Here is a 13,505-nt window from a genome sequence, read left to right as displayed (position 1 = left end):
GTGACTGCACAAATATTGTTCATGAAAATGTCCTCATGTCTCAGGCAATTACTGTATCTCTAAGTGCATTCTCTGCAATGGCTAGAAGAACTTCAATTTATGAAGTGTGTAGGACATGAATATTTATTCTGTAGAAGAAAAACTATCCCACAACTGGTTAAATAGTTCATTATTTTGAAGTTTTGCAAATAGTAGGGCCTTGTAAAAACATAGTGCCATCATTCTAGAGCAAATATCATTAGGTAAAGCATCAACCTAAAAGAAGCTACAGAAAATCAAAGCCTTGTCTAAAATGTAAGAATTATTACAGATGGTTGGAGTTTTGTCATGAAAAAGATATACACAACAGATGGAAAGTGGCAAAACCTTTTTCAAGTCCTGAAAACAATACCAAAGAAAAACAAGTGATCAATTGAGAAAAGTGTGTCTCCTAAAATCATCCACCAGGAGAATAGTGGATTTAGATATTACAAGTAAACAAAAGTAGAGGATTTTTCATAGTAGAGTTACAGATGTATTCAGATCTGTCTTTTAAAGATGATTTTTAAAACAAACCTTTGAAACACCAAGGAATCAAGTAAGGGGCAATGACCTATATAATCTTTAATGTATTTAATTTTTTAAATTGTGACATGACAAAACATTTAAACCTGATTTTTAATAAATTATTAATTTTATTAACATATTCTTATGTAGTACATTTGCCTGTTTCTCTGTATGTGTACATTATTCATGGGTATAGCAAAAGACACTGTAAGATACTTTGGAAGTACCATAATCTCTAGTTTTGAGCAAATCATTGCAAATTTTTAAAAGAAAACTAAGATTCTATGCCACACTATTTATCACTCTAACTCCACAAAAGATGCTTAAGCATCTACAGGTGATATTCATGTGAAATTACATAGAATTATAATAACTTAAATGAGGGTAGAATTTCCATAGTTTCCTCAACCTGTGAAGCTATATTTATATAATAGATAGGCAAACAGGTAAATAAGCAGGTAGGTAGATATAGATAGGTAGATAGATAGTTAAATACATGATAGATAAATACATAAATAAATGATGTACTGGCTGGTTTTGCGTCAACGTGACACAAGCTGGAGTTATCACAGAGAAAGGAGCCTCAGCTGAGGAAATGCCTCCACGAGATCCAGCTGTAAGGCTTTCTCTCAACTAGTGATCAAGGGAGAGGGCCCAGCCCATTGTGGGCGGTTCCATCCCTGGCCAGTAGACCTGGGTTGTCTAGGAAAGCAAGCTGATCAAGCCAGAGGAAACAACCTAGTAAGAAACATCCCTCCATAGCCTCTGCATCAGTTCCTGTTTCCTGACCTGTTTGAATTCCAGTCTTGAATTCCTTTAGTGATGAACAGTGATATGAAAGTGTAAGCTGAATAATCTCTTTCCTCTCCAACTTTCTTCTTTGTCATGATGTTTTGTGCAGAAATAGAAACCCTGACTAAGACAGATGATATATAGATAGTTCATATTTTTGTAATATATGAAGAAAAATTATAATTTCTATTTTTAAAAATTTTATAAAATTCTCATAGATTCCCTAAAATGTACACATTTAAATAATATATTGAATAAGAAAATTCAGTTTCAAAAATACTGATTCTGATTAAGTAACATAATTGAGATTATAAAATATTGGATATGGAGAATAAGATACAGGTTATTAAATGATAATAGAAACTGGGGTTCAGGTGTGAAATGAGAGCATACTCTATATAGTTAAAATCTATAACAAGGTAACTGTGTAATAATAAATCAATTTTTGGTATATATGTGATACTATGCATATAATGAAGTCATATTATATGATTTTATATATATATATGTTTATATTTTATATAAAATATATATACATATATATATATAAAATCATATAACCTTTCAAAATCTGTATGCTTTCTATGGGCTTGTAGTAAAATCAATTTCTTGAATTTTATATTATTTTTAGTTATATTTGAGGATAGTTCAGCAAGGAATGATATGAAATGTGCATTAGTTATTTTTTATTATTTTTACATCTATAAAGATTTGTATTTTACTTAATAAAGCACTACAGACAACTATGTACAGATAAAGATTCTACTTATATAACTATGAAAGTATTGCAAGGTAGGCATAGTGATATATAAATATAGCTAACTGATAAAGTTTAAAAGATATTTTGTGTTACACAAACCAGTATAAAGGGGATAATTTAATATTCGTGTCCCTAGAGAAACGTAAGGGAACTAAATACATGCTCTTATCCCATTTCAGGGAACTGCTTATAATATTGTGTCATGGCTGGCATGTCAGAACACCTCAGGGAGGTGTAATGCAGACATTGGTACTGGGCTTGAGGGATGCTAACATGCCACTTAGGGGCGGTTTAACACAGTTTTAGATGGGACAAAGGCTAGGGTAATCAAACTCCTGTTCTCCTAGAGAGCACTAAGGACTGAGAGGAGTTGGAAACAGGCCAGGAGTGTGGAAAGGCCTTCTATAGGAGACTTAGGCACATTGTGTATGACTACGACCTTCCGCCCACCCCCACCCATGCAACACTGGTCCTGATGAAGTAAATGATCTAAACTGTTTATTCATAATGGATGAGTGTTCATACAATTTACTAAATGTCAAGAAGAGATTAAATACCTTCAGCTGAAAGATGTACCCAGGAAAAGTAGCTCATTGGCTAGAAACTCGGGTTCTATCTAGATACCTCATTAGCTTTAGATAATATTTGAAATGCAAATACAGAGCTTATTCAATAAAATATTTAAATAAAAAAGATTCACCATTTCAGCTATGAGAATTAATTACTCAACTTGAAGGAGAATACCAATAAATTTTTTTCATATATAACATGAAAAAAGAAAGTGGGAGGCTGGAGATGTGGCTGAGCTGTTAAAGGGTAGGCTCACAAACAAAACTATAAAACTGACAGTTGACAGCTGAGCATGGTTGCAGCTTACCATTAGACTGAACACGGGGACCCCAATGAAGGAGCTAGATAAAGGACTGAAGTAGCTGAAAAGGTATGCAAATTCATGGGAAGGACAACATTATCAACCAACCAAACCCTCCACAACTCCCATGGAATAAAACACCAACCATTGAGCACACATGGAGAGACCCATGGCTCCAGTTGAATTTGCAGCAGAGAATAGCATTGTCTGGCATCAATGTGAGAAGAAGCCTTTGGTTCAGTGAAGGCTCATTTAAGGGGAATGGCAAGGCACTTAGATGGAGAGGCAGGCACTTAGTGGAGACAAGTGGAGGGGGAGGGGATATTGGAGGGAAGGTGAGAAGGAATAACATTTGAAATGTAAATACAGAGAGTATGCTATTAAAAAAAGAAAAAGAAAAACTGGCAGTGAACTAATCTATGAATATAAAGATAAGCAATTGGGGTGAGTTTAATATTATGTCTATTTAGCATAATATTAGCAGTTTTTTCTTATGTCCAGCTTATAAACTTCTGCTCAAATATTCTAGTCTCAGATTGCAGTAGAAAACATGATTTACATCTTTTGGCAGAGGCATAAAAAAACAATCAGAATATGACTTGGAACTTCCCATTCCTGCTATATTTGTTTCCAGTGGAGATGCTTTGTTAAGCCAGGCATTATTATATATAACATGTCTCACATCTGGGAAATATTGTAGAATATTTCTCTTCTAGAGTAGTTAGTTGCCCTGTGCCATAAAATCAAAACCACAGTGATGCATATGTCAGGTTTGTACCTATTAGATTACGACATGTCTCATCAGTCAAACCTGTGATATCTTCAGTGATACAGTCTTAGTCAAAAGTTCAGCAAAGTAAGCTCTGGTAGGCTGCAGTGCTCCGGCTGATGGTTCTATACCTATGCATATACATACAGTCAGTCAATACTCAATAGGACTTTGTGAATTTAAAGAACAATCATGATGTTAGGAAAACAAGCAATGAGAACATGGCAATAGTTGAAGGGAGCAGCTATCTTAAATGTGTATGACATTCTCAAAGAATAAAACAGAGATACTAATATAAATAAAAAACCATTATAGAGCTGAGATATATATACAGAAACATGATGCAAGAGCCAAGAGCCCAGATTGTTTGATTTTGATATCACAGGGTGATGTGTTTTTTTATGATGCTGCAGGAATTTATTATTACAAATATAAATTATAATAGTATATCAACCTCATTGAGTACATACTAAGTTTGACATAATTTATAATCCAGATCTTCAATATCAGATGAGAATATTTTAGATTTTATAGTCATGACCTCAGTTTCAGAAAGAAACAAATGTAGAATTTTAGACCAGCACATAATATTTAATAGACTATAATGGAAACAGGCACGTGTGCACAAAACCTCACTGATATACAATTTAACTCTGCAGGATCAAATATTTAAAATAAAGAAGCCTTTCTAAATATTTTAAAATAAAATAATTTCTTCTCAAATTAATTTTTAAGATAATTTATTGAACAAGATATTCTAACATAAGACACATTTAAATCACAATGAAATGAAACTGAATCAACTGTATCAAGAGAAAGGAAACCAAACGTAAACCTTCATTAATAATCCCACTAGCACAAAGATTTAATCTTTATGTGTATAAAGAAGTAAATCAATGTGAAAATAAAGAAAAATGTAATAGACTAAAAGTATAAAAGAGATTATAAGAATAAATAAATCAAATGTTGAAGCAACAAAAATCCTAAAAATAAAATGCAGAATAACTTTTACTTATTAAGAATCTCATATACACTCTAGAGACTAAGATTAAGTAAAACGTCATTAAAAGGTGTTAACATGAATATTGCCATTGTTTTATTGATTAGAAAATAATGCCTATGTGTATCAGTACACAGCATGAAATGCATGCATGTGTGCTACATCCTTATTAAAAACTACAAAAACAACTAGAAAAGAATCATCTCAGAGACAGTAGAAATAATTTATGGCATACACACATATTAAAAGCATATTTTAAAGCAAAGGTAGAATAAACTTGTGGTATGTACTAAGTTAATGTAAAACAAAACTCTCCTCTCTCTCTCTCTCTCTCTCTCTCTCTCTCTCTCTCTCTCTCTCTCTCTCTCTCTCTCAAATAATTAAACTTAGGACCTTAAGATAGTGAAAGAAATATGGAAATAAAATGAGAATTTTCAACCTCAATTTTAAGGTGTAAATATTAATAGCAGGATAAATACAATAAATGGCATGATGTTTTAAAATTTCACAATCTAGTTAGTTACAGTGCATGTGCTAATATTACAGTGCATGTGCTATATTAAAATATATTAATAATATATAATTAATATTCAAAGAATTAAAAATTAAAAAACACAAACTAACTCACAAAACACTAAAATATAAAAAGGATAAATTTACTTCTTCTGGTTGCATTCATTACTGTTTCCTTTATCTTTAAAATATTATCTTTTCAAAGTGACCCATTAGGAATTATTTTTGTCAATGGGTTACTGTAGATTGTTGGGACATTTAATAAATCATGCATAAACATCTTTATATCTAACCTAAGGAAACAGATCATTTGTCATTATTGGAATAGAGTAACACAGAAAACAGAAATCAGTTTTTGTTTACTATTTTGCTCATTCTGTGTATGTGTATGTGTGTATGTATGTATGTATGTATGCATATTTATAATCTTTTAGTTTAAGGATTGTATTTACTTTAGGGTAATTCATATTACCTTTTTGCTATACACTAAAAAATGCCTTGCCCCCTAGAAAATTAATACTTTTGCTTCATTATGAATGAAAGCAATTTATAATACCTATAACCCTATAGGTGCTCTATACTAAAACATGAAAATGAAATATTGTGTTAGATTTTGTCTACACAATTAAAGCAATCACTTAATTTCAGAGAGTCTCTGAAGATGTCCATATTGATTTGGTCACTGGAACTTAGACATGTCCAATTTAGAGTCATTCTTAAGTATGAAGACTTCACCAAAGTTAGTTAAAACCTTAAAGAATCTAATGACAAAATTGCTGCTCATCAGAAAAGTCAAAGCTATGTCAGCTCTCAGGAGAGAACCTGGAGATCCAGAGATGGGAGGGATAGAAGGAGGTACCAATGTGGCAGAGATGCCTTCTCAAACCAAACCAAATGTCAGCACATTAGAACCCTGAGAATCTTTCTCACTTGTTTTTTGTTTGTTTGTTTTGTTTTTTCGCCTAGGGTTTAAAGATGTCTTTGAAACTAAACTAAAAATAATCCTGTAGGTCAATATTTCTGTATCTTTATGTGTAGTGTTCTAACCACCAAGTCTTGAAGAAATGCCATGGTCTAGTGAACAGTTATTCTGTGTGTGAACCAAAATATTTAAAGACTAGGGTGTAATGTGCTGGAGTAGAGCATGCTTTCTCTATGCTCTTCCTACCTTGGGTTAATAGGATGCAAGTAAGTTTTTCTAATGGTTTTCTTTGTCTTTTGAAACATTTTTATTTTGGGCAGTCACATAGCAGCTTTGCTGGGAGTATTCGAAAACCCAAATTTTATCTCAGTTTTAATAACTAAAAACTTAGCAACTTGAATATACAGAATAAATCTTAAGAAATAGTGAGGCATATTTTATCACATTACAGGCTGCATATTCAGCTCAGCAGAAGCAATCTGGCTGCAGCTGCTATGATTTTAAAGGGAGGATTTTTATGCTATCATTGCTTCCATTTAGACACATGAATATTAGCTGAGGAATCATGTCACCTTATTTACTTCTCGCAACTTTTCTTCTGAAAGTCAAAGTATACTGCTGAGGGTAGAGCTTTCAGTTACTGTTTCACCAGTTTACTCAAAACAAAAACTCAGTTCAGATACAGATATGTTTCAAAATTATAGCTTAGATTTGAATTAAAATCTCAATTAAATTATTTGTATATTTGTTAAAGGAGATGCAAAAACATACATATATAAAATTAAAAAAACTAGAGTGCTAGAGTGTCCCCATACTCCCCCCTGGGACCTTCACTCATCACCAGTCTCTGGCATTTAAGAATCTAGAGATTCCCCTGCCACCCCCCCCCCCACACCAACAAATTCCCTTCTGTTTTGCCTGCTCTCCCTACATCTGATCACCCTCCTGTCCTGTTCCTCTTTCTATCTTCTCTCCTACCCAGTTCACTTCTTTCATTAACCTTGGATATTTGTTTTTATCCCCTTATGGGAAAGATTCAGCCATATTCCTTTGGGCCCTACTTGTTAATTGGATCTTCTGGGTCTGGTGATTACAGCTTGATTGTACTGTAGTTTATGGATATAATGTACTCATAAGTGAGTATATACCCTGTATGCACACTTGAGTCTAGGTTTCCTTACACAGCATGATATTTTTTCCTTTGACCTATTGTTCCATTGAAATACATGGTGTCCTTATTTTTAATAGCAGCATAGTATCACATTGTATAATTGAAACACATTCTATTTATAAATGCTTCAGTTAAGGAACATCTGGTTGTTTCCAGTTTCTGGCTATTATGTATAAGGCTTCTATGAATAAGTGTTCATATGAATAAGTGCCTTGTGTGATGATGGAATATCTTTTGGGTATGCCCAGAAGTGGTATTGCTGGGTCTTGAGGTTTAACTATTTCAAATTTTCTGAGAAACTATGGAATTAATTTCTAGAGTAGATATACAAGTGTGCACTCCCAAGAACAATGAAGAAGTGTTTCCCTTACATGATAATCTTGCTAACATGTGCTGTTCCTTGAGTTTTTTTTTTTTTACTTTTTTATTTTTTTTATTTTAACATTCTAATGGGTGTAAGATGGATTCTCACAACCATTTTGATTGGCATATCTGATGACTAAATATGTTGAACATTTCTGTGGGTATGACTTGCCTATTTGAGAATCCTCTATTGAGAATTCTCTGTTTAGCTCTGTATCCCTTTTTTTTTCTTTTTTAATTTGATTATTTTGTTTGTTGGTGTCAGGTTTCTTCACATATTTTGGATATTAGCCATCTGTCAAATGTAGGTCTTGTAAAGAACTTTTCTAATTTTGTAGCCTGTTATTTTGGTGGTACATGGCACCAATTCTAACTGAGATTCTAATCAATGTGATATGGATCCAGAAATGGCTACTTCCTCTAGCCAGAAAGGGCTCCCAGTATAAGGATAAGGGTAGTAAGTGAACCATAAAAAATATTCTACCCAAAATGTGTCCTGCCTACAAGTAAAGGAAGAGACTTTTTGAGGTGTAGAGATCCACCCCTGTAGATTGTTCTGAAGCTGTTTGTATTTTAATGTTAATTCCACTTCCTCTGGAAGGGCTGCCTATTGACTTACTCTTGAGGGGACTTCATCTGAACCTTCCAATTTTAATTAGTAAAATAAAGGAAAGCCAGTGGCTGGGCAGGGTAAAGGAGGTGGAAAGGGAAGATCCAGGAGAGGTGAGAGAAAGAGAGGGAGGTCTCAACATGGAGGTCTCCAAGGATTGGCTAGATCCAGGTGGAATTAATTAGCGTAATATCTCATATAGAAGGGCCATTTGTATCTTTGTCTATTTGATGTAATCTTTTTGTGTAGAGGGTTTGTGGATTGAGAATTGAACACATAAAACTGTATGAAAAGCTACTGGGCTGTAGAGTTTAGTTTGTGTTTGGTTTTGGGATAAAGAAACAACTTCTAACAGAGGCAGAAGGCAGACTATAAAAATCCGCCTAGGGAAGGGATTTGCTTGGACAAAGTTAAGCCCAGGGGGTGGCTTGGACCAGGTGGATGCTCGGACTAAGTGACATCAGTACAGACAGCCCCATAATAAAATCGGGCCTGAAGAATGAGACCTCAGGGCTGGTAGAGAGATAAACCATTTTTTAAAAATATAATTACTGCAACAAACCCAATAGTGGGATTCACATGAGGACTAAATATATCTCTGGCATGTATCTTGAACATAGAATTTCTATCCTCAGGATTGTTGTAGACAAAAGAAACAGAGGTTTGTAATTGGGTATTTTTAAATTTTTACTCTTCCTCAAAGAATTCATCATTAATGAATAACTAAAACTACACAATAAGACAGTTATATATAAGTATGAAATATAATATATCAAAACTATACAGACAATAAAAAAGAATAATTGCAATGCAATAATGTATAAATATTTTATAAAGAATAAAAGTAAGAAGAGTGTAAAAATACCTAAGAAATTATAATACTTTTGACCCAGGACTTAAGAAGGATGGTAATAAGTAGCTACTATTTAAACAGTTTTAAATATACTTAATTTTTCACAAACATTTTCTCAATACAATAACTTTATTAAAGCCTCCCTTGTCTAAGGTGAAGGAGATTTGTTGGATAATACATGAATGGATAATGTCATCACAGGATGAAATGAGTCAGGGCATATACCTGAACACCTAGCACTCAGCAGCGATAGGGCAGAGAATTCCAAGTTTGAAGCCACATCTGAAAATTACCTTAAAATAATCACAGAGGCATCCATCCTTTATATTGGTGGTAGGTTAATGTCTGCAATCCTTGAACTCAGTAGATAGAGACAGGAAGATTTAAATAAAGAAATGTGTGTCTTGAGATTGAAGATATGTCTCAGTGAATTCAAACACATCTACTTCAGAAATTACAGGTTCTGTGCCCACGACCAATATAGTACCACAGATCTACCTGTAACTACAGTTTAGTACATCCAACACCTTCTTATAACACTCAAAGGCATCAGAAAGTTTTGTGATATATATATATATGAAAACACACACACAAACACATGGATCTACGAAATAAAAAACATCAATCTTAGTCTTGTATTTCCTCCTGCAAGTGTTTTGTTCCCCCTTCTAATAAGGACTGAGGCATTCACATTTTGGCCTTCCTTCTGTTTAAGCTTCACAAGGTGTGTGAATTTTTTCTTGGGTATTCAGAGCATTCTCGGGCTAGTATCTGCTTATCAGTGAGGGCATACCATGTGTGTTCCTTTGTAACTGGGTTACCTCACTCAGGATAATAGTTTCTAGTTTCATCCATTTGCCTGGGAATTTCATAAAGTCGTTGTTTCTAATAATTGAGTAGTACTCCATTGTGTAAATGTACTAAAGTTTCTGTATCTATTCTTCTGTTGAAGGATATCTGGGCTCTTTCCAGCTTCTATTATAAATAAGGCTGCTATAAACATGGTTGAACATGTGTCCTTGTTACATGTTGGAGCGTCTCTGGGGTATATACCCAGGAGTGGTATAACTCGGTTTTCAGGTTGTACTATGTCCAATTTTTTGAGGAACCCCTAGAGTGATTTCCAGAGTAGTTGTACCAGCTTACAATCCCACCAACAATAGAGTAGTGTTCCTCTTTCTCCACATCCTTGTCAGCATCTTCTGTTACCTGTGTTTTTGATAATGTCAAATAGAGGAGCAGGGATTGAATAAAATATCATTCAGGACTGTCTCACATGGGAATCTTCCCCATACACAGCCACCAAAGTCAAGCACTTTTACTTTTGCTGATGCCAAAGTGCTTACTGGCAGGAACCTGATATGGAAGCCTCATGAGTGACTCTACCAGAGTCATATAAATTACAGCTTGCAGCTAAGAATCAGATAGAACACAGGGACCCCAATGAAGAATCAACAAAAGACTGAAGGAGCTGAAAGGGTCTGCAATCTCATGGGAAGAACATTATCAACCAACCAAATCCTCCACAACTCCTGTAGACTAAAACACCAACCAATGAGTAAACATGGAGATTCTCATGGCTCCAGTTGCATATGCATTTTCTGATATCAATGAGAGAAAAGGGCTTTGGTCCAGTGAATGGTCCAGTTTTTTTCCAATATAGGAGAATTCCAAGGCAGTGAGTTAGAGAGAGAGGTTGGGAGATAGAGCACTTTCATAGTAGCAAGTTGACTGGAGGGGGAATGAGAGATGGGGAAAGGGAATAACATTTGAAATGTAAATGCATAAAATATTCAACAAAATAATAATAATAATAATAATAATAATAATAATAATAAAATCAATCTTAAAATAAATTCATCCATTTATTAATGATTCATTTAGATCAATAATATATTAATATACTTCATATATTTTATTATTTGCATATTAATTTTAAATAAAAATTAATTTTGCCTTTAAGTAAAAGAGGATCTTATTTTAAAATATTTCATCTAGAACAAAAAATATAACTGCTTTTGTAGATTTTGTGACTGAAACTTTTAATAAATTAAGATGGTATTTGTGTAACCTATGAAGTATTCTTCTTGTTAATTCATTTCTGCTTCTAAAAATTACAAAAATTGCAGTCGGTTTATAAGTTCTATCAGTAATGGCATATTGATGATAATTATTTCTAGGTCCCTTTAGTATTATTATTATTAATAAAGATGATCCAAATTGGAAGGCTTTTGAATATGAGTAAGTGGTTGTAAAAAAATAAAAATTCAACCTGATGAACAAACATATAATCACCTATATTTATGGGTTGTCTCCAGGTAATGGGACATAAAATTAAGAGAATGTATTCATTTGATTTTCAGTGTGTGAGCTTCTTTGAAATAGCAGCACTTATGAAATGAAATGATTAACCCAATCAAATATTAAAATTTGCTTTTAAGAAAGGAATGACTAAGCATACATTACCTTAACCTATGTTACTGATTATTAGTAAGTGGTGAATATTATAATTTCTTTATTTTCATTAGCTTTTACATAAATTAAAACTTAGGAGGACTCTAAAGTCTTGCCAGAATTTTTTGGGGGCAGTATTAGCAAGTAAATATTAGAGATAGCACCTAGTCTCTGTGTGCTACCATAACAACTTTCTAGGCAAGGTGCACTCATTGATTCAATAGAGGCACCTCAGTTATGGAGATAACCAGTGTTTTTCTGCATGAAACCCTTTTCTAGGTTTGCTAGGATCACAGAAGAAACTTTATGTCTGATAAGAGCTATGGCTTAAGAAGTCATAGATGCTTATTGTCAATACTGTTTAATAATTTGTATTTATATACACATATTTATGTTTCTCTCAACTCTAGTCCCCATTGGATAGAATAAATGACTATGAATGTTCACTCATAAGTCAAATTATACATTTTTTCCCAAATGAGGCACAAGAAAAATCATGCAAATGGGAGTGGAAATTTTATGACAGGTAGAATATAGAAAGGAACTGTGTAAAATTCTGCATTTTGGGTGTGATGCAGACATTGTACACAAAAAGTCACAGCAGCTGTAGTGATATATGCAAAACATCCAGAAGAACAAAGCAATCAAACTCTCTATGATCTAAGCAGGAGTGATCGCAGAGGTTCACACCTAACTGTGTAGCACCTGCGTGGCTGCTGAAATAGGAAACATTACCTTTTGAGAAGGATGTGATCACGGCTAAGCTTCCATGCACAATTGTGTGTCCTCACAGCTGTTCACACAGGGGAAGCACTACAGGACTCTGAGATATTTTAACAAAAATGAAGATATGAAGTTGGGACGCAGATGTTTTGGTGGGAGGAAATTAGTGGAAGATTAATCAAAAATATATTTCAAAGAATAAACAGAGATGATTTAATATACAATAAAAAAGCCTCAAGGGAAAATTGATTGTAAGCTGAGAAAGATGAAATAATAAAAGAATATTATTTTAAAAATATATGAATTAAAAAAAAAGTGAGCATATTAGGACTTCCTGCCATGTTCTATTGAGTTTTCCCTCTTTACTGTATACTGTAGAGGAAGTTGAAGGACTTGCTATGCATTCACTAACCACCATATTTGATTTTTATGAAATAAAATATTCCAAGTTATTAAATTCCACTCATACTGTTGTCCTTAAATCTTTTTTTTTTTTTATAACTTAAGTATGCCATTGGAAACAAGGAAAGAAAAAACATGTTCCTGGTATAGATTTGACGTGATTTGTCAGCTGAGGATAAAGTAAAAACTAGAGAAAAGTTATGGAAATGGTATATACATAAAACAGAATATTTAGAGGGGGCTTGTATGTTTTTAATGGTAAGATATGAGCAACCATCTATTTAACTTACCTAAAGCTCAGAAGACAGGCAAACAGACACACACCATAATCCTTTTGATTCCAGCTTGGTGAACCCTTGAATTTTATGGGAGTGATCACAGGCACAAGGAGAAAAGGAAATACAGAGGAGCATGGGTGACCCTAAAGGAATGAAGGATGACCAGACCTCCCAACTCCAAGGGGATGAAGTCACTCATTGGAAACCTCTGTAAGCAGAGATAAGGCTAAGTGTTGATTTTATATAGTTCATCAATGGCTGTGGCCATGCATTTTTGTCTTTTATGAAATGGATATATCTTTCAGATTACAAAGCTTCTATGTTGTTCTAATGTGTGAACTGTTCCTATAAATTCATGTGGCATTATTCTACTGATATCACTTTGTTTTAATAAGTTATCTTCATGCTTCCAAGTTTCGTGGTCACAGATCAAGTACTGAAGCCTTTTAACTTGGCATTCTGACTTTGAGCAAACAAT

The sequence above is a fragment of the Micromys minutus genome (genome assembly GCF_963924665.1).
Source record: "Micromys minutus genome assembly, chromosome: 7".
NCBI lineage: Eukaryota > Metazoa > Chordata > Mammalia > Rodentia > Muridae > Micromys > Micromys minutus.
The sequence above is the reverse complement of the archived record's forward strand: the minus strand, read 5'-3'. Positions refer to the sequence as shown.